The 26,922-nt window shown below is 45.0% G+C and overlaps 1 protein-coding gene across 1 annotated transcript in view; it reads left to right on the top strand.

Moving 5' to 3' along the window:
- The first annotated feature begins 765 nt into the window (after window positions 1-765).
- Window positions 766-26,922, top strand: part of LOC143784642 (lysine-specific demethylase 4B-like) — a 59,693-nt gene continuing 33,536 nt past the window's right edge. The window contains exon 1 of the mRNA XM_077273134.1: window positions 766-949. The gene's annotated coding sequence lies outside the window, so the exon portion shown is untranslated. The remainder of the gene's footprint in view (window positions 950-26,922) is intronic.

Genomic DNA, 26,922 nt, shown 5'->3' with positions numbered 1-26,922 from the left:
TCTCCACCTCCCCTGCTGTCGCCGTACATCGGACTGCACTGGGATGGCATCGGAGTGCAGTCTGATGTTTCACACGCACCCATAGACTTGTATGAGTGAGCGAGCCGGGTCGGCATGAGAAATAATCGCTGATCTGCCCCATAGGATAACACTGGGCCGATCCTTTATCACACAGCACTCGGCCATGTTATACGGCGGTGTGACCCCGGCCTTAGGATGTGCGCAGTGTCTGACAACGCCACACCCGCAGAGTATTCCTTCTCCTCATTGGTTCTTGCACCGCACCCTCCAGCAGCACAGAGCGGGCGACTCCCCCGAAGAACGAACGGGTCACTTCTATTAACCTCTTCATAGTTCGCACCCTAAAGACGTGACATAAGCCAGGACGCGTGCACAACTATACGGTTTTAACACTGCTGAGCATTATACTCATTTCATGGGTCTTTTATAGACGGAAACCTCCTGAAAAGCACGCAGTGTGCATATAGGGTAATTAAGCACCATTTTGTGCCCACAGAAGCCATTACACACCGGCTCTTCGCAGCCAAGCCTGCTGACGGGCTGAGGCGACAGGCGCCATGACGGCAGGGCTGGGAGGGGGGCTAGCACCGCGGTGGCCACCATTAGCAGCACTAGCTCCGAGCACATCCGCATCTGAGCGGATAATGTATGTGAGGGGATAATAACATCCAGCCTACGTTTACTGCAAGAGGGGGCGGGGACATTCCCCCTCTTCAGCCAATAGGAATGCAAAGCTTGGTGGTCGTTCCCCAATCAGCGGCGCCGGAGGGCGGGGATTGCACAGATGCGGCCTGTGTAGAGATGGTGGACGGCGGAAGTGCGAGACCTGGAACGGGAGCTCGGGGAATCGGCTGTAGTGGGCGAAGCGGAAGCGAGAGCGACCCGAAAACAGACGTCTGGTCCCCGCGGACGTGCCGCCGCCATAGTGGTAGGTGTCTGGCCCCGGAGCCGGGGCTGTCCTTGTGTGCCGCCGGGCTGACACAGACAATGGTTGGCTATGGAAGCTTGCAGAGGTCGCCAGTAATTCGCTTGCATGGAGGTGTTGTATTTGGTGGGCGATCGCTATTGTTCTCTGTTGTCAGGCAGAGGCTGCCATAGTGCGGGCTGGCAGGGCAGAGAAGGTGCAGGGCTCCCCCCCAGCAGCCAGAGACGAGCCCGGCTGATGGCTGCGGGGGAGGGGCGGCGGCGCTGGCCCTTTAACGGAGGCTGCGATGATGACAGCTGGCCTATTGCTCGGGCTCTGCCAGGAGTGACAATGGACCCCCGATGCAGTGGGGTCGTCGTTGTTCTGGGGGCTTCCCATCCTGGGGGCCGCCTCACATTTCTGATTATTCACGACTCTTCCATAATCTCCTTGGCGACAGTGATTAATAATTAAGGGCCAGCTTTGGGCATGGTGTTACTTAAACACCTAGTTTTGTGATTGGCTCTGATCCCTGTTTTTCGCCCTTTTGCGTCCCCTCACGTTTCCCATTCGGTGGTCCTGTCAGATGGCGCTCACTGACAGATCCTCAGTTGCTCCGTTCTGCGGCTGTAGAAGGCGAAAGGTGCCGCATTGATGAAACCCAAAATATCTGCATCTAAAGGGGTGGCCCTATGTATTTCTGTATTTTTTGCATCTATGTAGCCATAGCCTGGCTTTTTTGTGCGGGACAGGTTGTGTATACAATATATATGTATTTTAAGGAATAGACAAATTGCAGTGTACAGCAAGATTCCTGATGCCGCCAGGGGCTGGGTTTCCTACACATTCATCCTATATAGTGAAAAAATCAGAGGCCTCATGCTCCCCAAATTGTTCCTTTGTTTCTGAAGGGCTGTATCGGCACATCAAAGCCACAAAACAAAAATGGGGTTTAAAAAGGTTATGAACATTTTCTTAAACAGTTGAAAAATGGCCAGTAAGGCAGGTTTCATCATGTGTAGTGGGCATTTTTCTCCAGTTTTCTGAAGCCTCTAGCTCTAATTCTTAGCTTTCTGTAAGCTAGTGGTTGGAGACTAGCTGCTATCATGTCTCATACACAGGGCTCAGAGATTCCTTGCACACCTGTCTGTTTAGCACATGAGCAGCAGCATGGAGGACATTATACAGTTGTACTGAGCAGTGTAGCTGTGACCCCAGCACACTTACTATCATATAAAGCAGCAGCACCGTCTCTGCCTCCCTCACACTATTCCTTTCCCTGTCCCTCTCCATACACTTTTATTAAGCAGTGGTTATGAGTGAATAATGAATTCAAGAGGGAGCGGGTGAGAGGCTTAGGAGAAGACAGAAAGGAAGCCTGTTTCTTGAATTCTTAAATTTGCTTATCATAGTGATTTATACAAAGTTTGTTCAACTGCCATTGATCATTTCTTGGAAATTGCATGTTAATAATCGTCTGATCTCCCAGTGCATAGTTGGAGTATATTCACATGTCGCAGGAATTTCTGTAACTCTCCTAATAGAAATGCTTCCCTCCAGCTTGTATTAATCCATGTGATCGGCACACCTAAGACCACCATTATGTCTTGGAAGCAGTCGTTCCTGATGTCATCTGGAAGTTAAGAACAAATAATCATTTTTTTTTTTATGCTTTAACCCTTAGACATCCAGATTCTAGAAAGTGTAGGACTTCCCAGGTCCGAGTTGGCCTATGCTGTAACATCTGGACACTGCGGAGGTACGCAACTTCCAACCTGCAGTGTTTACTGACTATGGGAACATACCCCTAGGGTGATGGCTTGTTCACCATTATCGTTCGGATAGGCCAGGTGATGCCATTACACACAGAGTGATCTATTTCACGTGTTTATTTCTGTTAATGTTGATTATTATGGCTTACAGCCAATGAAAACCCAAAAGTAATTTTCTCCATAAATTAGAATAATTAACAAAAACACCTGCAAAGGCTTCCCAAGTCTGAAAAGGTCCCTAAGGCCGGTTTCACACGTCAGTAATTCCGGTACGTGAGGTGTCAGTTTTCTCACTTACCAGAGACACTGACACACGTAGACACATTAAAATCAATGTGTCTCTGCACATGTCAGCGTGTTTTCGCGGACCGTGTGTCCACGTACAAAACACGGAGACATGTCCGTGTTCGTGGGAGCGCACAGATCACACGGACCCATTAAAGTCAATGGGTCCGTGTGAAACACGTACCACACACGGATGCTGTCCGTGTGCAGTCCGTGTGCCGTGCAAGACACAGCGCTACAGTAAGCGCTGTCCCACCAGTGTGGTGCTGAAGCCGCCATTCATTTATTCTCTCCAGCAGCGTTCGCTGGAGAGAAGAAATGAAAAATCATTGTTTTGTGTTTTTTTTGCGGTTGAAATAAAGATCTTTGTCACCACCCCCCTCCCACCCCCTGTGCGCCCCACCGCTTGAAAGAAAATACTCACCTGGCTCCCTCGAAGCTTCCTCTCCGCGCCGCAGTTTCTCCTGAATGAGCGGTCACGTGGTGCCATCCATTACAGTCATGAATATGCGGCTCCACCCCTATGGGAGGTGGAGCCGCATATTCATCACTGTAATAAGCGGCACCACGTGACCGCTCATTCAGGAGAAGCTGCGGCGCGGAGAGGACGCTTCGAGGGAGCCGGGTGAGCATTTTCTTTCCAGCGGTGGGACGCACAGGGGGTGGGAGGGGGGTGGTGACAAAGATCTTTATTTCAACCGCAAAAAAACCCCACAGAACAATGATTTTTAATTTCTTCTCTCCAGTGAACGCTGCTGGAGAGAAGAAATGAATGGCGGCTTCAGCACCCAAAGCAGGGGACAGCGCTTAACTCTAGCGCTGTCTCCTGCACGGTCCGTGTGGTACCCAGTCGGCACACGGCTGTCGCACGTGTGCCACGTGAGCTCACGGACACGGATAACTCCGGTACCGATTTTTCCGGTACCGGAATTATCTGGATGTGTGGGACAGGCCTTAGTCTGTTTCAGTAGGCTCCACAATCATGGGGAAGACTGCTGACTTGACAGATGTCCAAAAGCCAGTCATTGACACACTCCACAAGCAGGTAAGCCACAAAAGCTCATTGCTAAAGAAGCTGGCTGTTCACAGAGTGCTGTATCCTAGCATAATAATGGAAAGCTGAGTGGAAGGAAAAAGTGTGGTAGAAAAAGGTGCACAAGCAACCAGGATAACTAAAGCCTGCTCGATATTTTTCATGGCTTATGGACACTGCCCCCATCTAAAATCAATGGGGCCGCAAAAACAACGGAAGCTTGTTCTTTGCGGTGCACCGTGAATTCCATTTTTGCGGATCGCCGTTTTTTTGGGATTTTTTTGCTCCCTACTTTTTCCCTACTGTTCTAATCCAGAAAAACGGCGATCTGCAGGATTTTTGTGGCCCGTTTTTGCGGCAGACCGGGAAAATTACGACGATACGGCCTGCAAAAACAGGCCGCTAAAATCACTGTAAGTGTTAAAGAAGCCTTATGAAAAGGCCATTCAAAAATTTGGGGGGGGATTCACAAGGAGTGGACTGCTGCTGGAGTCATTGCTTCAAGAGCCACCACACACAGATGTATCCAGGACAAGGGCTACAAGTGTCACATTTTGTGTGTCAAGCCACTCATGACCAATAGACAACCCAAGAACCGTCTTACCTGGGCCAAGGAGAAAAGAACTGGACTGTTGCTCAGTGGTCCAAGGTGTTGTTTTCAGATGAAAGTAAATTTAGCATTTCATTTGGAAATCAAGGTCCCAGAGTCTGGAGGAAGAGTGGAGAAGCGCACAATCCAAGCTGCTTGAGGTCTAGTGTGAAGTTTCCACAATCAGAGATGGTTTGGGGAGCTATGTCATCTGTAGGTCCACTGTGTTTTATGAAGACCAAAGTCAGGGCAGCCTTCTACCAGGAAATTTTAGAGCACTTTGTTTTCCTCTGCCGACAAGCTTTTGGAGATGGAATTTTCACTTTCCAGCAGGACTTGGCACCTGTCCACACTGCCAAAAGTACCAATACCTGGTTTAAAAACAACAGTATCACTGTGCTTGATTGGCCTGCAAACTCGCCTGACCTTAACCCCTCAGATAATCTATGGGGTATTGTCAAGAGGAAGATGAGACACCAGACCCAACAATGTAGATGAGCTGAAGGCTGCTATCAAAGCAACCTGGGCTTCCATAACCCCCCAGCAGTGCCACAGGCTGATCGCCTCCATGCCACTCCGCTTTGATGCAGTAATTGATGCAAAAAGAGCCCGGCCAAGTATTGAGTGCATTTACTGAACATACATTTCAGTAGGCCAACATTTTGGATTCTGAAATAATTTTTCAAGCTGGTGTTGTAAAGTATTCTAATTTACTGAGATAATGACTTTTGGGTTTTCATTGTTGTAATTGCTGTAAGGCATAATCGTCAACATTAACAGAAATAAACACTTGAAATAGATCACTCTGTTTGTAAGGACTTTATATAATGAGATTCACTTTTGGTATTGAACTGAAATAAATTAACTTTTTGATGTTCTAATTTTGTGAGAAGCACCTGTATATGTAATTTTTGGGCACCTTGCAGGGTTAGTATCGCCCCCATTTGCGCAATAAAAAATTATATATACAATATATACACACACAAAGGACACACTTTTTCACCCAAAAATTTGGGAAGAAAATGGGGGGTGCATCTTATAGTCCGAACGCAGGCTTACAGGGGGGTTGCGGCAGTGGTGTAGCAGGGGAACCGGCGGCGGCAGAGATGTGGTGATGCTGAGGCTCGGTGTGGGCGGTGCGGAGTGCACCTGAGCAGGGTTCCTTCCTCAGGATGCCAGCGGCAGAAATGTGACGCCGCCGCGGCCCGGTGTCCACTGACAGCAGAGCTGGATGCATGACTGGTTTCCATGTGGCCATCTTCCTGAAGCATGTGGCATGTGCGCAGATTGAGATCTCTGCGGCCCTTGGCTTCAGGAAAATGGCCGCCAGAGATCTCTTTGGGGTGCATCTTATGGTCTGTTGCGTCTTATAGTCCGGAAAATACGGTATTTTTATTTTTTTTGCTTAAAGTGCAAAGGTAATGTCTTTAACTTTAGCCCTTTTAGAGATCATTTCATCTTCAACTTGCTTAAAGGACAACCCCTTCAAAATGTTTGGCCCCCATAAAATAAAGCCTATACTCCCCTTCCGTGCGGGCGCCGTTCCCATCGTGTCGGCAGTCTCGCTGTTTGGGTGCTAGCTAGTGATGAGCGAATATACTTGTTACTCGAGATTTCCCAAGCACGCTCGGGGGTCCTCCGAGTATTTTTTAGTGCTCGGAGATTTAGTTTTCATTGCCTCAGCTGAATGATTTACATCTGTTAGCCAGCTTGATTACATGTGGGGATTACCTAGCAACCAGGCAACCCCCCCATGTACTTATGCTGGCTAACAGATGTAAATCATTCAGCTGAGGCGATGAAAACTAAATCTCCGAGCACTAAAAAAAATACTCGGAGGACCCGAGCATGCTCAGGAAATCTCGAGTAACGAGTATATTCGCTCATCACTAGTGCTGGCATCACTGTCTTCGCCTTCCGGCATACCGATCCTAAAGAGGAAGTCTGGGCTGCTGCTTATTCCCCTAGGGGCATGAAGAGGTTTTCTGGGGTGCAGATCACTCCCCTCTGCCTTCCTCCCCTGCTCCTGTTGCAGGGACTGCAGTATTCTCCTGCGCCCCTGGCAACACTAAGTGGTAGGCTAGGGTCCTCCCATAGCTCCTCAACTTCGTATCCTCTTCCGCTGTCTCCGACGTGCTACGCGCTCAGAAAGTGACGTGAGAGACCCGGAGAGTGACGTTACTAGCAGGGTGGAACACATGGTGTTGTTCAGCAGGAAATTTGGATCGCCTATGCTGCATCCAAGCGCTCTATCAGAACTGGACTTGTGCAGGTGAAGTGTCATCCTATTGGACGGGAGCGTGCTGAGTCAGTCTCTGGACTGTAACTGACCCTGACTGATGATACCTTAAGGTAGGACTCTAGTAGGTAGGTTCTAATATGCAGAGTATAAACATAAGGATGAATGACCTCGGGGAGATCAAAACATCCAACACCGTGGAGACACCATCACGTGTTTCTCAACGCAAGCAATGAATAGCCAGGTCTTTCACCGGGAAGGAACAACCACGGGAAGGGCAGCATCCAATAAAGGAAAACCACCTATGCCAAAACACGTGATGGTGTCTCCGCGGCTCTTCTACATGCACTAATATGCAGAGTGTCTTCCCTTAGAGCTGCATCTTCAGAGTTTGGTGCGAACCCAGACCCAGTGAGTATTGCTGGGTTGGGTCCTTTGGTGCAGGCTCCAATCTCATGTCATCTCCTCTTTCTTTTAGGGAGACAAGGATCCTGTGCCAAAGGTTATAGATAAGGAAGCAAATTGCAAATGTACCATTTGTAATAAAAATATCCCATCTTCTCTTGAAAGCTGTTATGCAGCGGTGCACTGAAAAGATTGTTAGAGGAGTGGCCCTCTCTTATGGAAGAAGTAAAAGGAATAGTGCATCATGGGATACAAACTTCCCTAGCCTCCTTCTATCAATCCTTTACTGTGGCGCTATCGTAGAGAGTACAACCCAAGGGATAGTTAAGATTATGAATCGGAGGTACAGTGGAGTCAGCCACCAATTGTGCAAGTTCTCCCACTTAAAAAGATGACAGAGGCCTGTAATTGACATAATTAGGAGACCACAACTATGAGAGTCAAAATGAGAAAACAAATCCAGAAAATCACCTTGTCTGACTTGACTAGATTTATTTAGCAAATTATGGTGGAAAATAAGTATTTGGACACCTAAAAACATGCAAGATTTCTGGTTCTCATAGACCTGTACCTTCTTTCTTTAAGAGGCTCCTCTGTCCTCCACTCATTACCTGTAGTAATGGCACCTGTTTGAACTTATCAGTGTTTTTAAAGACACCTATTCACAACCTCAAACAGTCACACTTCAAACTCCACTATGGTGAAGACCAAAGAGCTGTGGAATGACGCTAGAAACAAAATTGTAGCCCTGCACCAAGCTGGGAAGACTGAATATGCAATAGGCAAGCATCTTGGTGTGATGAAATCAACTGTGGGAGCAATAATAAGAAAATGGAATACATACAAGGCTACTGATAATCTCCCTCGATCTGGGGCTCCATGCAAGATCTCACCCTGTGATGTCAAAATGATCACAAGAACGGTGAGCAAAAATTCCAGAACCACGCAGGGGACCTAGTGAAAGACCTGCATAGAGCTGGTACCACCGTAACAAAGGCTACCATCAGTAACACACTACGCCGCCAGGGACTCAGATCCTGCAGTGCAAGACATGTCCCCCTGCTTAAGCCAATACATGTTCGGGCCCAGTCTGAAGTTTGCTAGAGAGCATTTGGATTATCCAGAAGAGCATTGGGAGAATGTCATATGGTCTGATGAAACCAAAGTAGAACTGTGTGGTAGAAACACAACTTGTCGTGTTTGGAGGAGACAGAATGCTGAGTTGTATCCAAAGAACACCATACCCACTGTGAAGCATGGGGGTGGCAACATCATGGGGCTATTTCTCTGCAAAGGGACCAGGACGACTGATCCATGTACATGAAATAATGAATGGGGCCATGTATTGTGAGATTTAAGTGCACACCTCCTTCCGTCAAGCAAGGGCATTGATGATGAAACGTGGATAAGTCTTTCAGCATGATAATGATCCCAAGGACACAGCCAGGGTAGCAAAAGAGTGGCTTCGTAAGAAGCATATGAAGGTCCTGGAGTGGCCTAGCCAGTCTCCAGCTCTCAACCCCATAGAAAATCTTTGGAGGGAGTTGAAAGTTCGTTTTGCCCAGCAACAGGCCCTAAACATCACTGCTCTATAGGAGATCTGCCTGGAGGAATGGGCCAACATACCACCAACAGTGTGTGCCAACCTTGTGAAGATTTACAGAAAATGTTTGACCTGTCATTGCCAACAAAGGATATATAACAAAATACTGAGATTAACTTTTGTTAATGACCAAATACTTATTTTCCACCATAATTTACAAAATAAATCTTGCCAAATCAGACAAGGTGATTTTCTGGATTTTTCTCATTTTGACTCTCATACTTGTGGTCTACCTATGATGTCATTTACAGGCCTCTCATCTTTTTAAGTGGGAGAAGTTGCACAATTGGTGGCTGACTAAATATTTTTTTCCCCACTGTATCCGTTCCTGAGGAATGGCTGGAAGAAGTGAACTTGCCCCGAATCACACTTTAGACCAGGATGATAAGTTTTATTTCTCATCAGAAGACATGGAGGAGCTCTTATCGGCAGTAAGGTATACAATTGGCATAGCAGGGGAAAAAAACAACTTGAACAATCCAGGATGAAATATTAGGAGCTTTTAAGCTAAAAAAGAAAGATTGTGTTTCCTATTCATAATGTAGAGCGTGTAATTCTGGATGAGTAGGAGTGCCCAGAGAAGTGTCTAAGCATCCCGGAAGAACTGAGTGCTAGGTTCCCATTAGATGAGGACATAGCCAAATGCTGGATGAAGATTCCTAAAGTAGATATCTAGGTAGCGAAGATGACAAAGAAAACTACGCTGCCGTTTGAAGACTCTACTCAAGGACTGCTGGATTGAAAAATGGACGGCCTGTTGAGAAAGTATTGAAATATATCTGTGATTTCACTGAAAACCAGTGTAGTTTCCACCTGTACAACAAGGGCCATGTTACGTTGGTTATAGCAGATGACCTGCTGGCCTTATTGCCTCTCCTTCAGAAGCTGATGCTTTGGCAGAATCGGACAGGCTAGTGGCAAGATCTTCTTCAGTCTTACCAAATACCACAAGGAGAGCCGATTGGTTGAAGATGTGGAGTGGTGATATTATGTCTAAATCTAAACTTTGCTCTATCCTATTCAGGGGAGAGTATGTTGGTCCAGCTCTCAATGAATTGTTAGATAAAGATGCTAAGAAGTCTCTTCCTAAACCAAAAATCTACGTGAAGGTTGTTTTTTTTTTTTTTCCCCCATCACAGGCTCGAACCTCACAGTAAGAGGGAAATGTAACTCGGGTCTCTGGAGTTACATTCTTTCCCCTCCCTCCTTTGGGGTATTTCAGAACCAACGTCAGACAATGATGCCAAGCAAGAAGGAGGCAAATTTCAGATTTTCTTTCACAGTGGCAGAAGATATCTTCAGATCAGAATATTCTGGCATCTGACAGTGGGGACAATAGTAGAATTCTCTTCCTGCACCCCGCAAAGGCTTGAAGTAGCATCCCTGCCATCTCTAAGATTATAGAAGATCCTAATCTCAGACCTTCAAGGACATCAGGAGTGATTTCCTCAGTTCAAAATCTGGAACATGAATTATCCCTTTCCATGTTCCAGATTTAATCCCAGTCCTAGTAATGGGCAGAGACTTTGTCATGGCTGCTATCGATCTACAGGATGCCTCCTATCACATGCCCAAGCATCCAGCATTGTTAATTTACATGTGCATGAAAATGAAGGTATCCAGCTCAGGAAATAAAATCAAAAGTCTTTATTTGGACAAATTTAAAAAGTAAGCTGCTTGACAAACCAGTGCATACAGGGGGAAGGAATGTCTTGAATAACTGGACGCGTTTCGAACACGTGTTCGACATTCCTTCCCCCTGTATGCACCGGTTTGTCAAGCAGCTTACTTTTTAAATTTGTCCAAATAAAGACTTTTGATTTTATTTCCTGAGCTGGATACCTTCATTTTCATGCACAAGTACCTGGCGTCAAGCAGAGATGTTTCCGTGCTCTGATCAAAATTCTCATCGGCTGTGAGAATACCATCATAAGGGTGAGCTGAATTTATTTCCTTTTTATTGTTAATTTACAATTCAAAGTCCTTCATTTCGGGAATTTTTTTGTTTCTCAAATATTCACAAAGAGCAAATTTTAACATCGTTAGGTTGGATAGTAAATCAGGACTTGGCTCCTTCCACCAGGAAGGTGTTTGCAGGGATTCTTTTAAATTCCCGAGATCAGACCTCTTCTCTTCCGTTATCCAAACAATTACCGTACATATAAAATCCAAGATTTATGCTCTTTCAAACCAATATTCCTAATTCAGATGGACAGATTATCCTGAAAAGCGGCTTTCTTGGTTGCCGTAACAGCAAGGAGAGTAGGTGACATCCCTATCCGTTAGGGAACCCTGTCTGAGAATCCAGGAAGTTAGGGTGGTACCCCACCTAGACCTATCCTTCCTGCCCAAGGTAGCAGCAGAATTCCATATGTCTCAAGCAGGGGCATAGCTAGGGGTTTGGATCAGGGGGGACAACATTTTTGAGTGGGCACCTAACCAGGTACAACTATGGTGGCACCTCCTAATTGTGAGTATAGGGGAACTTCAGCGCATGACTGTTACTGAAAAAAAATCTATATAAAAAGACTAACGCAGATATTACCGCCATATGGTGACCATTAGTTGTACTAGTATTGCAGAAGATTTAAGAGATTATAGTAAAGTTATAAATGGTGACTTGCTTTCTTTCTGCTGGAGTCATTCACTTTTCCTGTCCTTTCCCTTTGGCGCAGACTGACATGACAACTTCTCCAGCCAGGACTCTGCTGCAGATATTACAACAAAGAAATTTGATTTCTCACACTTCCAGGACGTCCCCATCTATCCCCAACCTGTACAAAATCCTCATCCTGTTGTTACCCCAATACTGAGCCACTGCTGCCGTATGTGTCCCTATTACTACATCTACTGTGTGACGCTATGTGCCCTCCTAGATGGTAAAAACCCTCTAGAATATAATCATGCCGTATGCAAGTACCCTAGAAAACAGTGCCCATATTTTTACCCCAGGAAAGTAATAATGCCTCGTTGACAGTCACAATAATCTGAGTGCCCTTATTTAACCCCTTTATGGCGTATAGATAAATCATAGGTTGCCTCCCCCTGTTTACGGGATCCAGTGATGAGCACGCACCTTTACCAGCGCATGTCAGCTGATTCCATCAGCTGACATGTGCCCCTAACAGCAGCGAGTGGAATTGCGATACACCCGCAGCTATTATCATGTTAAATGCCGCTAACAGATTGACAGCGGCATTTAATATGATCGCTATGGAAGCGTGGAATTAGCTCCACCCATCTGCGCCCGTGTCACATAACTGTGGGTCGCTGTTTGGTTTGCATGACAACCTGGGGTCTGCAGTAGACCCCTGTGGTTGTCATTGCCGGATAGCTATGAATGCTGCCCTGTGGCCGGCGATCATAGCAGATGAGCATTTTAGCTACACATAGTAGGGCTTAAGTCCACACAGGCGATTAGATGGTTGCAGCTTCTAGTCTCCCATGAAGGCTGTTAAAGCTAGTTTAAAAGAAAAAAAAGTTTTTAAAAATAGAAGTTTAAATCACCCCCCTTTTTTCCCCATTCAAAAAAAATACACATTTGGTATTGCTGTGTTAAGAATCTCCCGATCTATCAATATATAAAAAGAATTAATGCTTTAAACGGCGTAACGAGGAAAAAAGTAGGATGCTGCACTTCCCATAGTCCTCCATGGCAGGGTGCTGCACTCCCCATAGTCCTCCATGGCAGGGTGCTGCACTCCCCATAGTCCTCCATGGCAGGATGCTGCACTCCCCATAGTCCTCCATGGCAGGGTGCTGCACTTCCCACAGTCCTCCATGGCAGGGTGCTGCACTCCCCATAGTCCTCCATGGCAGGGTGCTGCACTCCCCATAGTCCTCCATGGCAGGATGCTGCACTCCCCATAGTCCTCCATGGCAGGATGCTGCACTCCCCATAGTCCTCCATGGCAGGATGCTGCACTCCCCATAGTCCTCCATGGCAGGATGCTGCACTCCCCATAGTCCTCCATGGCAGGGTGCTGCACTTCCCACAGTCCTCCATGGCAGGGTGCTGCACTCCCCATAGTCCTCCATGGCAGGGTGCTGCACTCCCCATAGTCCTCCATGGCAGGGTGCTGCACTCCCCATAGTCCTCCATGGCAGGATGCTGCACTCCCCATAGTCCTCCATGGCAGGATGCTGCACTCCCCATAGTCCTCCATGGCAGGATGCTGCACTCCCCATAGTCCTCCATGGCAGGGTGCTGCACTCCCCACAGTCCTCCATGGCAGGATGCTGCACTCCCCATAGTCCTCCATGGCAGGATGCTGCACTCCCCATAGTCCTCCATGGCAGGATGCTGCACTCCCCATAGTCCTCCATGGCAGGGTGCTGCACTTCCCACAGTCCTCCATGGCAGGGTGCTGCACTCCCCATAGTCCTCCATGGCAGGGTGCTGCACTCCCCATAGTCCTCCATGGCAGGATGCTGCACTCCCCATAGTCCTCCATGGCAGGATGCTGCACTCCCCATAGTCCTCCATGGCAGGATGCTGCACTCCCCATAGTCCTCCATGGCAGGATGCTGCACTCCCCATAGTCCTCCATGGCTGGATGCTGCACTCCCCATAGTCCTCCATGGCAGGATGCTGCACTCCCCATAGTCCTCCATGGCAGGATGCTGCACTCCCCATAGTCCTCCATGGCAGGATGCTGCACTCCCCATAGTCCTCCATGGCAGGATGCTGCACTCCCCATAGTCCTCCATGGCAGGATGCTGCACTCCCCATAGTCCTCCATGGCAGGATGCTGCACTCCCCATAGTCCTCCATGGCAGGATGCTGCACTCCCCATAGTCCTCCATGGCAGGATGCTGCACTCCCCATAGTCCTCCATGGCAGGATGCTGCACTCCCCATAGTCCTCCATGGCAGGATGCTGCACTCCCCATAGTCCTCCATGGCAGGATGCTGCACTCCCCATAGTCCTCCATGGCAGGATGCTGCACTCCCCATAGTCCTCCATGGCAGGATGCTGCACTCCCCATAGTCCTCCATGGCAGGATGCTGCACTCCCCATAGTCCTCCATGGCAGGATGCTGCACTCCCCATAGTCCTCCATGGCAGGATGCTGCACTCCCCATAGTCCTCCATGGCAGGATGCTGCACTCCCCATAGTCCTCCATGGCAGGATGCTGCACTCCCCATAGTCCTCCATGGCAGGATGCTGCACTCCCCATAGTCCTCCATGGCAGGATGCTGCACTCCCCATAGTCCTCCATGGCAGGATGCTGCACTCCCCATAGTCCTCCATGGCAGGATGCTGCACTCCCCATAGTCCTCCATGGCAGGATGCTGGTCACCAGAATATTCTCAATGACTTAAAACATACTCGCCTCCCCTCCTCGTTCTTCTAGTGACCTCATCATGTCCGCTCTGCTGAAACGTCAGTGGAGCGGAAGAACGATCATCATCATTACTTTCAACTGAATTGAACTTGGGATGATGGGTGAGTGGCCTGGTGCCATCACCCACAGCTCACAAACCCCATAACTGCCGTGTGGCATGCCGCTACTGGTGGCAGTGCAGGGAGATTTTTTGGTGAACAAAATATTAAAATTCAGTCCATTGCCAAGAAACTACCTAGATATCAATCCTTTGGAGAAGCTGTGGTCCTTCCAATTGCGGGCGCACAACCAAAAACCGATTCTTTTTTTAATCCATGCCTGGAATTATCAGTCAGGATGTGGCCCGGAAGCGGATATCCAGCATGTCACGACTAATTGCAGAAGTCCTGTAAAATAAAGGTTTTTGGGAAAATTTTATGTATTTTTCAATAAACATGTGAAAACTTATGAAATGATTATAACTGTACTTCAGTAAACATAAACGTCTGACTAAAAGATCTAAGACCATGGGAGCAGCAAACTTCATAACGACATCCGAGTCACCAGGCACTATAAAGTTAGATCATGTGCAGTGCATGATCTAACTAACTTGTGTCTGTAGGGCTGACAGTCTACTGCATTGCTATACTAAAGTAACTATGCTCAAACTGCAGAAAGTGAAAGTCCCATAATGGGGCTAAGTATCTGTGTGTACATGTATATACAGTACAGACCAAAAGTTTGGACACACCTTCTCAATTGAAGATTAAAATTTTTTCTGTATTTTCATGACTATGAAAATTGTACATTCACACCGAAGGCATCAAAACTATGAATTGACACATGTGGAATTATATACTTAACAAAAGTGTGAAACAACTGAAATTATGTCTTATATTCTAGGTTCTTCAAAGTAGCCACCTTTTGCTTTGATGACTGCTTTGCACACTCTTGGCATTCTCTTGATGAGCTTCAAGAGGTAGTCAGCGGGAATGGTTTTCACTTCACAGGTGTGCCCTGGCAGGTTTAGTAAGTGGGATTTCTTGCCTTTTAAATGGAGTTGAGACCATCAGTTGTGTTGTGCAGAAGTCTGGTGAATACACAGCTGATAGTCCTACTGAATAGACTGTTAGCTGCTTTTTTCTTGCCATAATACAAATTCTAAGAAATACGGGTGGACATCATTACTTTAAGAAATGAAGGTCAGTCAGTCCAAAAAATTTGGAAAACTTTGAAAGTGTCCCCAAATGCAGTGGCCAAAACCATCAAGCCCTACAAAGAAACTGGCTCACATGAGGACCGCCCCAGGAAAGGAAGACCAAGAGTCACCTCTGCTTCTGAGGATAAGTTTATCCGAGTCACCAGCCTCAGAAATCGCAGGTTAACAGCAGCTCAGATTAGAGACCAGGTCAATGCCACACAGAGTGCTAGCATGTAGAGTAGCTGCGGAGACACCATCACATGTTTCTCAACGCAAGCAGTGAATAGCCAGGCCTTTCCCCGGGAAGGAACAACCACGGGAAGGGCAGCATCCGATAAAGGAAAACATCCAATAAAGGAAAACCACCTATGCCAAGCATGGTATCCATCCACAGACAGCTGTTTCGGGGTTTTTGCCCCTCATCAGTGTGGAGTAGGAAACTGGCTATTAGGAGCAGTGCCTAGTAAAAAGGCTATGAAGGTACAGATGATTGACCTTGTGGAGACCAAAACATCCAACACCGTGGAGACACCATCACGTGTTTCTCAACGCAGTGATCCAGAACACTGCCCCAATATGCAAATGCATGTAGAGTAGCTGCGGAGACACCATCACGTGTTTCTCAACGCAAGCAGTGAATAGCCAGGCCTTTCCCCGGGAAGGAACAACCACGGGAAGGGCAACATCCAATAAAGGAAAACCACCTATGCCAAGCATGGTATCCATCCACAGACAGCTGTTTTCAGTGTGGAGTAGGAAACTGGCTCCTAATAGCCAGTTTCCTACTCCACACTGATGAGGGGCAAAAACCCCGAAACAGCTGTCTGTGGATGGATACCATGCTTGGCATAGGTGATTTTCCTTTATTGGATGTTTTCCTTTATCGGATGCTGCCCTTCCCGTGGTTGTTCCTTCCCGGGGAAAGGCCTGGCTATTCACTGCTTGCGTTGAGAAACACGTGATGCTGTCTCCGCAGCTACTCTACATGCATTTGCATATTGGGGCAGTGTTCTGGATCACTGCGTTGAGAAACACGTGATGGTGTCTCCGCAGTGTTGGATGTTTTGGTCTCCACGAGGTCAATCATCTGTACCTACACAGAGTTCTAGCAGCAGACACATCTCTACAACAACTGCTAAGAGGAGACTTTGTGCAGCAGGCCTTCATGGTAAAATAGCTGCTAGTGAAACTCCTGTATTATATAGAGTGATTCTAAACAGTGATCTATTTCAAGTGTTTATTTCTGTTAATGTTGATGATTATGGCTTACAGCCAATGAAAACCCAAAAGTCATTATTTTAGCAAAAAAACACCTGCAAAGGCTTCCTAAGCGTCGATAAAGGTCCCTTAGTCTGTTTCAGTAGGATCCACAATCATGGGGAAGACTGCTGACTTGACAGATGTCCAGAAGGTACCACAACTTTTCAAAAAGTGCTTCCCTGACTACAGATCGGGCGTACAGCGTTCTCAAATCAAGAACTGAATGGTGTAATTTCCCCACTGTGTTTATTTCTTCCAAAACTGACTCCATTCTTGCATCACCAATTTTTCCCCTTAAGATGACCATGTGCCTATGTGCACGTGTAGGTGTTGTTTAGTCCCACCATATGGCATAGTCCAAGTCATATGGGTCTGGGGCGTCCTTGATTAGTGTCAAGTGATCTTTTGGACCGCATGGTTTATAGTTTGAGACAGTAGTCGTGGGTGCAGCCTGAAATCTAGGGGTGGATGTCACACCTGCAGTGCCCGTCATATCCATAGTCTCCAGGTTGGGAGCGTGATAATCCCCATCTTCCATTGTGATTACGATGTGATCTTCCAGTTTTATTGCAGTGATATTATACCCAGGGTCATGTCTGGGTGTCAATGACAGGATAAAGTCATCCTATGGGGTCGTGGCCTTTCGCAGGCAGAACATTGTTCGCGCCAATCGGTGTTTTGCTGTCCACACACACCCCTATCCCTCTGGACCTGCCAGAGCAGGAGCCATGTGATGAGGTTGATATGGTGGAGGTATTTTCGCTTTCTTTACATATTTTATTCCTTCCGGGATTTCTTCCTTGAACCAACAACCTTCTCTTTTCATTTCCTTTGCTACCTCGGGCCAAGCCTTTGCTCTAAACAACTTATCAGTAATCCATCCCAGACTTGTCACTAGAGCAGATTCCCAGAGGGAAGAATCTAGTGGATCACCTTTCATCCCTAAACTTTCAACAACTTACTTGAATCTTTCACAGCAACTTTACCTTTTCTTTTCTTCACGATCTCATATGCACTGCAACCCTCCTGTTGCTTTTGGCTACCAACATTCCCCATTTCCCCCTCTCTGGTTGATGCCCTAATGTGTTCCTGATTGTGTAGCACTATTTATGCCCACATCTCCCGGCCCCTAGTCGGCGTCTATAGCGCCCTTATTGTCCCACAACTTGTTGTACCTAAGACTGACTTCAGTGCACTCTTTATCAGCTCATAGGTGTGCGGACCCCCAAAACAATGATTTGTGATTTGGCCAATGTGACTACTCCAGGGTCACGTCACTAAATCCCTGTGGCCCGAAATGACATGTACCTCAAGTTAAGTCTGGTATACACAGAAATTTCATACATCAACCAGAAAGCAAAACAACCTATCTCAAGATCTACTGGCACCATATGGGAGCAGCTAGCACATATAGTACAAGACAGAAGACAGACAGACTTATCCTCTGACTCGGGGCTCCTCACTGTGGGTACCGGAGAGAACTGCAGAGGACCTATCCCGATTCGATTGTCTTTTTACACCGTAGCTCTATCACTCCCCAAGAGGACGTACATAGTTTCCTCTGTGTATACCATCTGAGATGTCTCCTCACATGAATCCTAGCAAGCCAGTTGGCATGAAAGATAGTCTTAACGGCATTCTATAAGAGAACTGTTTCATACCCTCAAAGTAGAATCATACATTCACACTTCAATCATATGCTAGACGTATAACAAACACATAGCAGCACAGGAAGTTTATCAATCCAATATACAATTTAGGTATCATTACGATATTGTATGGTTCTTTGCCAAACAATATGGGCTGCTAGTGTAAAAAAAAACCAAAAAAAAAACTTGACTATAGCATACCCAGAATCCGATCTGCAGCTTGTGAGACAGGTGGAGACTTAGAGAGAGTTTGTAAGAAACTAAGGTTCTTACCTTTCACCGGCGATTTGCTCTGTGTGTCTTCTGATCCTCAGTCTGTGATTGTCGGATCTAAGATATTGGAGCCTTTTGATTTGACCAGCCCACCCAGGGACGCCAAAACTGTTAGGTCGGTCTCAAATGGACCATAATGTATATTGGATGGTTTCCAAATTGTTAGGATGCTCGAGCAGTTGGATTCACACAGAGACAAGTTGTATCTGTGTGAATCCAACTGCTCTAGCATCCTATTTGGAAACCATCCAATATACATTATGTTCCATTTGAGACCGACCTAACAGCACCCATATAGATAAGTTCCCTGATGGGGTATAGTATCCAAAATGCTGTCACTTTTGTCGGGTTTCCACTATTTAGGCACATCAGGAGCTATCCAAGTGCGACATGGTGTTACTCCCTACTCCCCACATATGGGGTATCGGCATACTCAGGAGAAGTTGCACAGCAAATTTTGGGGACCTTTTTTTTTTTTTTTTTTTTTTTTTTTTTTTTGTCCTGTGACCCTTGTGAAAATTAAAAAAAACAATTGGGATCTAAAGTAAAATTTTTGTGACAAACTTAAATGCTCTGTTTTTTTTTTCCTTCTGCTTTAAGTCATGTGATGTACCTGAAGGGTTAATAAACTTGTTGAATGTGTTTTTGAGCAGATTGAGGGGTGAAATGTTTTAAAATGGTGTCACTTTTTGTTTTTTTTCTGTCGCATAGACTACTCAGTCACTTTAAATGTGATGTGGTTCCAAAAGGGAAATAAAAAAAAATGTTTTGTAAATTTTGTTGGAAAAACTGATGATAAATAATGAGTGAACATGGTCAAAACATTTTTTTTCTGAGTATCTTGGACGTGCTCAGAAAATATATTTGAGTCCCTGCAGCTGCATGTTTTGCGGCGGTAAACAGCCGCAACACATGCATGGATTGTCAATAAATGGGCAATCCCTGCAAGTGTTGTGGCTGTCTTTTAACCCTTCAAACTTCCTAACAAATAAAAATTGTTTAAAAAGTGATGTTAATGTAAAGTAGACATGTAATAAATGTTAGTTATACCACACAAAATAGTTAATAAATATCTGATTTACAGGCATAAAAATTAAAGGTTTAAAAATTTGACTATTTCATAATTTTCGATATTTTTAGAAATACAAAATTTACCACTAACATGAAGTGCAATGTGTCACTAAAACTTTGTGAATCACTGGGATAAGTTAATGTGTTCAAGAGTTATTACCCCTGACACTGGTCAGGATCAATACATTTTGCGAGGTGGGGGGTGAAGGACATTAAAATTAAAACTGTTGTAGAACAAAATTTTGGCATGTAACATTTTCATGTGTAAAGACTTTTTTTTTTTTCCTTTATGTAGCAAGCTTTAATTTTTACTGATCCAAATTTGGGTGCATATGAGGTTTTGATCTCTACTACAATGCCCTGCACATGGGGTAAGCAACATAGCGAATTAGAAGAACTATACTACATTTCCAATTGGAGATATTTGCTAATAATGTAATTATTACACCTACCACACATTGAGATGGGAATAAACTTTTCTGACAACAGACGTAATAATCTATCCATGTGACCTGGGCCTATTTGACCACGGATGGATTATTACATCTGCGCGATCGCCTGCGCACACGGGTGGTGTTAGGCTAAGTTCACATTTGCATTGTGCGCCGCAGCGTCGGCGACGCAACGCACAACGCAAACAAAAACGCAACAAAACGCACGCTAAAACACTGCGTTTTGCGACGCTTTTGTCCTTTTTTGCTGAAAGTTGGACGCAAAAAAAAAGGAACTTGCTGCGTTCTCTGCGCCCAACGCTTGCGGCCAAAAAAACGCATGCGTCGCAAAACGCAGCACAACGCATGTCCATGCGCCCCCATGTTAAATATAGGGGCGCATGACGCATGCGGCGCCGCTGCGGCGCCCGACGCTGCGGCGCCGAACGCTAATGTGAACGTAGACTTAGCTGATTCTAACAGCTGACACCCGGCACTAAGTGCCAGGAGCCGTCACAGACCACTCCCGACACTTTAACCCCCCGAAATGCTGCAATTGAACACGAAATCAAGATATTGTATATTCAAATATTTGAATGAAAAAATATAAACAAAAGTACACTCATTTTGGTATCGTCACGTCGCGTCCGCAATGACCCAACCTATAAATTTGCCCCTCTAGTTAACCCCTTTAGTTGAACACCATTAAAAAATAAAAAAAGCATTATCTTTTGTCTTGATCATAATACCGCCAAACAAAAAGTGGAATAAAACTCGATCAAAAATATAGCTATAAATAAACATGGTACTTCTGAAAACGTCATCTTGTCCGCCATACATCTCCAACAGCGAAAAAATAAGTTATAGCCCTCACAATAAAGGAATGCAAAAATAATTATTTTCTATAAAATAGTTTTATTGTGTAAAAGCGCCAAACAGAAGAAAGCGACATAAATGAGGTATCGCTGTAATTGCACTGACTCGAAGAATAATGTGCCTTATCCATTTTACCACACATGGAACTGCATAACCCCCCCCCCCCCAAAAAAAAAAATAAATAAATAAATAAATCCTGAATTGCTGTGTGTTTTTTTTTTTTTTTTTTGCTTTTCCATTCTGCCTCCCAAAAATCAGAGTAGAAAGCAGCATTTAAAAAATGTCATGTGCCGAAAATGGTACCAATAAAAACGTCAACTCGTCCTGCAAAAAACAAGCCATAGCATGACTCAAAATGTGGTGATGCGAAAACTATTTTTTGCAATAAAAAGCGTCTGTTAGTGTGTGACAGCAGCCAAACATAAAGACCCGATCTAAATCTGGTATTGCTGTGCTCGTACCGACCCGAAGGATAAAATTGCCTACTCTTATACCGCACAAGGAATGGCGTAAAGAAACAAATCCAGTTCACCTACATTTTATTTTATTTTTTTTTAATTCTGCCTTTCAAAGATCACAATAAGGCACGGTGCACATTTTATCCTGCACTCTGCGTTGAGCGCTTACACCGGGGTTTCTGTGTAAATCTCTGAAATACGTGATTCAGATGTAACCTGTGGCAGAAGATTCCCTATAATGAGGCAGATGGAGGCACTGTGGACACCGTCTGACCTGTAAACCGGCTGTGTCCATCTTTTTAGGATTGCATAAAAGTGCCATCGGCCACAGTTTTGTGCACTTCTGAAAAGGACACCGCTGAACAGAGGCCAGACGGAGTCCAGAGTAACTCTGCTGCCTCATTATAGTGAATGGATCCCTCGGGGGTTTCATCTGAATCACGTCACTCAGATTTAGATGGAAACCTCAAAATAAGTGCTCAGTGTAGAGCACCAGATAAATGTGATCCCAAACATTATGTAAAATGTTCCCAATAAAAGCTTCAACTCAATCCACAAAAAAAAGCAATCCCTCACTCAGGTCTGTCATCTGTTAACGGAAATATAGGGGCTTCCATGTTACTGGTAGTACAAAGGCTCTGGAAAAGCGAAATGGCTCGTCACCCACCAAAAGAAATTCAGCAAATTCTCCGCTCCCAAATGCAAATGCCCCCCTTCCTTCTGAGCCCTACAGTGTGTACCTAAACCACATATAGCATCCACGTTTGGCATTTCTGAAGCGATGAGAGCCTGCTTAACTTACGGGTGCATGTCTCCAGAAGCATGGGCTGGGCATAATGTACTGGTGGTGACTACAATGTACTGGTCACTACAATGGCAGTTTGCAATTTTCCCTTGGCAACATTCATTGCTGGAAAATACCCATGGAGTCCAAATCGTCACTACACCTGTAGATAAATTCACCAAGGGGTATAATTTCCAAAATGGGGTCACTTGAGGTGGGATTCTGCTCTTTTAGCAATTAGGGGCTCTCGTATATGGAGTCTGCAAACTGTTCTAGGAACATTTGTGCTCCAGGAGGCAAATAGCGCTCCATCCCTCCCAAGTCTCTCCGTATGGCTAAGTAGTACTATACAGCACATATGGGGTATTGCCACGTTCAGTAGAAATTGTGGGACAAATTTTGGTGCCATTTTTACCCACTTCTTCTGTGAAAACGTAAAATCTGGGTCTAAAACTAAATTTTGATAGTAAAATGTAGTTATTTTTCTTCACTGCCCAATGGTATAAAATTCTGTGACACACCAATGGTGTCAATATGATCACTGCAACCCTAGATTGATTAATTGAGAGGTGTAGTTTGTAAAATGGTGTCACTTATGGGGGATTCTGCTGTTCTGGCACCTCATGGGTTCTCCCAGTTGGGCATGGAACCTGCAAACCATAACAGTAAAATCTGGCGCCCCTTGCCTTCTGAGCTTTGTGTTTGAAAAATATTTCCCGATTACATGTAGGTTACTGGTGCACTCAGGAAATTTTTTTAACAGCAAACTGAGGTCCATTTTTTTCGTTTTAGCCCTTAGACAAATTAAAAACTTGGGGCTAAAACAATATTTTTGTGAGGAAAATGTGATTATTTTTATTTATTTTATAGTTCAAGGTACTTACCATGCATTTAAATACATTCCTTAGGGGGTCTATTTTCCAAAATGGGGTCACTTGTGGGCGGTTTCCACTGTTTAGGCACATCAGGGGCTCTCCAAATTGAACATGACGTCCGCTAATGATTCCAGGAAATTTTACATTCGAAAAGTCAAATGGTGCTTCTTCCCTTCCGAGCTTTGCCGTGCTCCCAAACAGTAGTTTTCTCCCTCATAAGGAGCATTGGTGTCCTCAGGAGAAATTGCAGTACAAATTTTTTCCTGTTACCCATGTCAAAATAAAAATTGGATCTGAAGTCCATTTTTTGTGGAAAAAGATATATATACCCTGAGAGGTGCAGTTTTTAGAATGGAGTCACTTTTGGGTATCCTCTTTCATATAGACCCCTCAAAGTGACTTCAAATGTGATGTGGTCCTTTAACCCTTTCACGACATGCGCCGTACATGTACTGTGCATGCCGTGTCTCCCCCTTTGATGTGGGCTCCGGCGGTGAGCCCACATCAAAGTCGCGACATGTCAACTGTTTTGTACAGCTGACATGTGCGCACAATAGCGGCGGGTGAAATCGCTATTCACCCGCTGCTATTAACCTGTTAAATGCCGCTGTCAAACACAGACAGCGGCATTTAACCGGCGCTTCCGGCCGGGCGGCCGGAATTGACGTCATCGCCGACCCCTGTCACATGATCGGGGGTCGGCGATGTGTCAGGACAGTAACCATAGAGGTCCTTGAGAACTCTATGGTTACTGATGCCGGCCTGCTCTGAGCGCCCCCCTGTGGTCGGCACTCACAGCACACCTGCAATTCAGCTACATAGCAGCGATCTCATGATCGCTGTTATGTAGCAGAGCCAATCGAGTGGTGCCAGCTTCTAGCCTCCCATGGAGGCTATTGAAGCATGGCACAAGTAAAAAAAAAAATGTTTTTAAAAATATGAAAAAAATATAAAAAATATAAAAGTTTAAATCACCCCCCTTTCGCCCCATCCTAAATAAAACAATAAAAAAAATTTCAAACCTACACATATTTGGTATCGCCGCGTTCAGAATCGCCCGATCTATCAATAAAAAAAAGCATTAACCTGATCGGTAAACAGCGTAGCGAAAAAAAAAATCGAAACACCAGAATTACGTTTTTTTGGTCGCCGCGACATTGCATTAAAATGCAATAACGGGCGATCAAAAGAACATATCTGCACAAAAGTGATATTAAAAACGTCAGCTCGGCACGCAAAAAATAAGCCCTCACCTGACCCCAGATCACGAAAAATGGAGACGCTTCGGGTATTGGAAAATGGCCCTTTTTTTTTTTTTTTTAAAGCAAAGTTTAGAATTTTTTCTCGCCACTTGGATAAAAAATAACCTAGACATGTTAGGTGTCTATGAACTTGTAATAACCTAGAGAATCACAATGGTAGGTTAGTTTTAGCATTTAGTGAACCTAGCAAAAAAGCCAAACAAAAAACAAGTGTGGGATTGCACTTTTTTTTGCAATTTCACCGCACTTGGAATTTTTTTCCCCTTTTCTAGTAAAAGACATGGTAAAACCAATGGTGTCATTCAAAAGTACAACTTGTCCCGCAAAAAATAAGCCCTCACATGACCATATTGACGGAAAAATAAAAAAGTTATGGCTCTGGGAAGGAGGGAAGTGAAAAACGAAAACGCAAAAAACAAAAAAAAGGGCTGCGACTTGAAGGGGTTAAAAAAAAATAAATTGTAAATTTGGTTGGAAAAGTTAAAAAATTGCTGGTCAACTTTTAACCCTTAGAACATTCTAACAAAAAAATTGGGGTTCCAATATTGTTGATGTAAAGGTAAAGTAGACATGTGGGAAATGTTGTTTAACTATTTTTTGTGACATAACTGATTTAAGGGCATGAAAATTCAAACTTTGAAAACTGCAAAATTTTCAAACTTTTTGCTAAATTTCAGTTTTTTTTCAGACTGAAGAAATTTTACCACTAATCATGAAGTACAATGTGTCACAAAAAACAATCTCTGAATCACCGGGATCTGTTGAAGCGTTCCCGAGTTACAACCACATAAATTGACACTGAGTTGTAAAAATTGGCCTGGTCATGAACGTGCAAACCACCCTCGGGGTAAAGGGGTTAAGGTGACTTCATGATGTCATGGCTGTTGAAATGCTGTACATTGTTCCAGATGGACTGATAACTAGAGTGATGAATGAATTGATGCTTTTATACAGTGGGGCAAAAAAGTATTTAGTCACTCAGCAATAGTGCAAGTTCCACCACTTAAAAAGATGAGAGGCGTCTGTAATTTACATCATAGGTAGACCTCAACTATGGGAGACAAACTGAGAAATAAAAATCCAGAAAATCACATTGTCTGTTTTTTTATCATTTTATTTGCATATTATGGTGGAAAATAAGTATTTGGTCAGAAACAAACAATCAAGATTTCTGGCTCTCACAGACCTGTAACTTCTTCTTTAAGAGTCTCCTCTTTCCTCCACTCATTACCTGTAGTAATGGCACCTGTTTAAACTTGTTATCAGTATAAAAAGACACCTGTGCACACCCTCAAACAGTCTGACTCCAAACTCCACTATGGTGAAGACCAAAGAGCTGTCAAAGGACACCAGAAACAAAATTGTAGCCCTGCACCAGGCTGGGAAGACTGAATCTGCAATAGCCACCAGCTTGGAGTGAAGAAATCAACAGTGGGAGCAATAATTAGAAAATGGAAGACATTCAAGACCACTGATAATCTCCCTTGATCTGGGGCTCCACGCAAAATCCCACCCCGTGGGGTCAGAATGATCACAAGAACGGTGAGCAAAAATCCCAGAACCACGCGGGGGGACCTAGTGAATGAACTGCAGAGAGCTGGGACCAATGTAACAAGGCCTACCATAAGTAACACACTACGCTACCGTGGACTCAGATCCTGCAGTGCCAGACGTGTCCCACTGCTTAAGCCAGTACATGTCCGGGCCCATCTGAAGTTTGCTAGAGGGCATTTGGATGATCCAGAGGAGTTTTGGGAGAATGTCCTATGGTCTGATGAAACCAAACTGGAACTGTGTGGTAGAAACACAACTTGTCGTGTTTGGAGGAAAAAGAATACTGAGTTGCATCCATCAAACACCATACCTACTGTAAAGCATGGTGGTGGAAACATCATGCTTTGGGGCTGTTTCTCTGCAAAGGGGCCAGGACGACTGATCTGGGTACATGAAAGAATGAATGGGGCCATGTATCGTGAGATTTTGAGTGCAAACCTCCTTCCATCAGCAAGGGCATTGAAGATGAAACGTGGCTGGGTCTTTCAACATGACAATGATCCAAAGCACACCGCCAGGGCAACGAAGGAGTGGCTTCGTAAGAAGCATTTCAAGGTCCTGGAGTGGCCTAGCCAGTCTCCAGATCTCAACCCTATAGAAAACCTTTGGAGGGAGTTGAAAGTCCGTGTTGCCAAGCGAAAAGCCAAAAACATCACTGCTCTAGAGGAGATCTGCATGGAGGAATGGGCCAACATACCAACAACAGTGTGTGGCAACCTTGTGAAGACTTACAGAAAACGTTTGACCTCTGTCATTGCCAACAAAGGATATATTACAAAGTATTGAGATGAAATTTTGTTTCTGACCAAATACTTATTTTCCACCATAATATGCAAATAAAATGATAAAAAAACAGACAATGTGATTTTCTGGATTTTTTTTCTCAGTTTGTCTCCCATAGTTGAGGTCTACCTATGATGTAAATTACAGACGCCTCTCATCTTTTTAAGTGGTGGAACTTGCACTATTGCTGAATGACTAAATACTTTTTTGCCCCACTGTATATGTTGCAAGCACTTATGATGGTCTGAGAAATGAGACCCCATAGAT

The sequence above is a fragment of the Ranitomeya variabilis genome, chromosome 1, assembly GCF_051348905.1.
Source record: "Ranitomeya variabilis isolate aRanVar5 chromosome 1, aRanVar5.hap1, whole genome shotgun sequence".
Taxonomy (NCBI): Eukaryota; Metazoa; Chordata; class Amphibia; order Anura; family Dendrobatidae; genus Ranitomeya; species Ranitomeya variabilis.
This window is presented reverse-complemented; position numbering and strand designations above follow the sequence as displayed.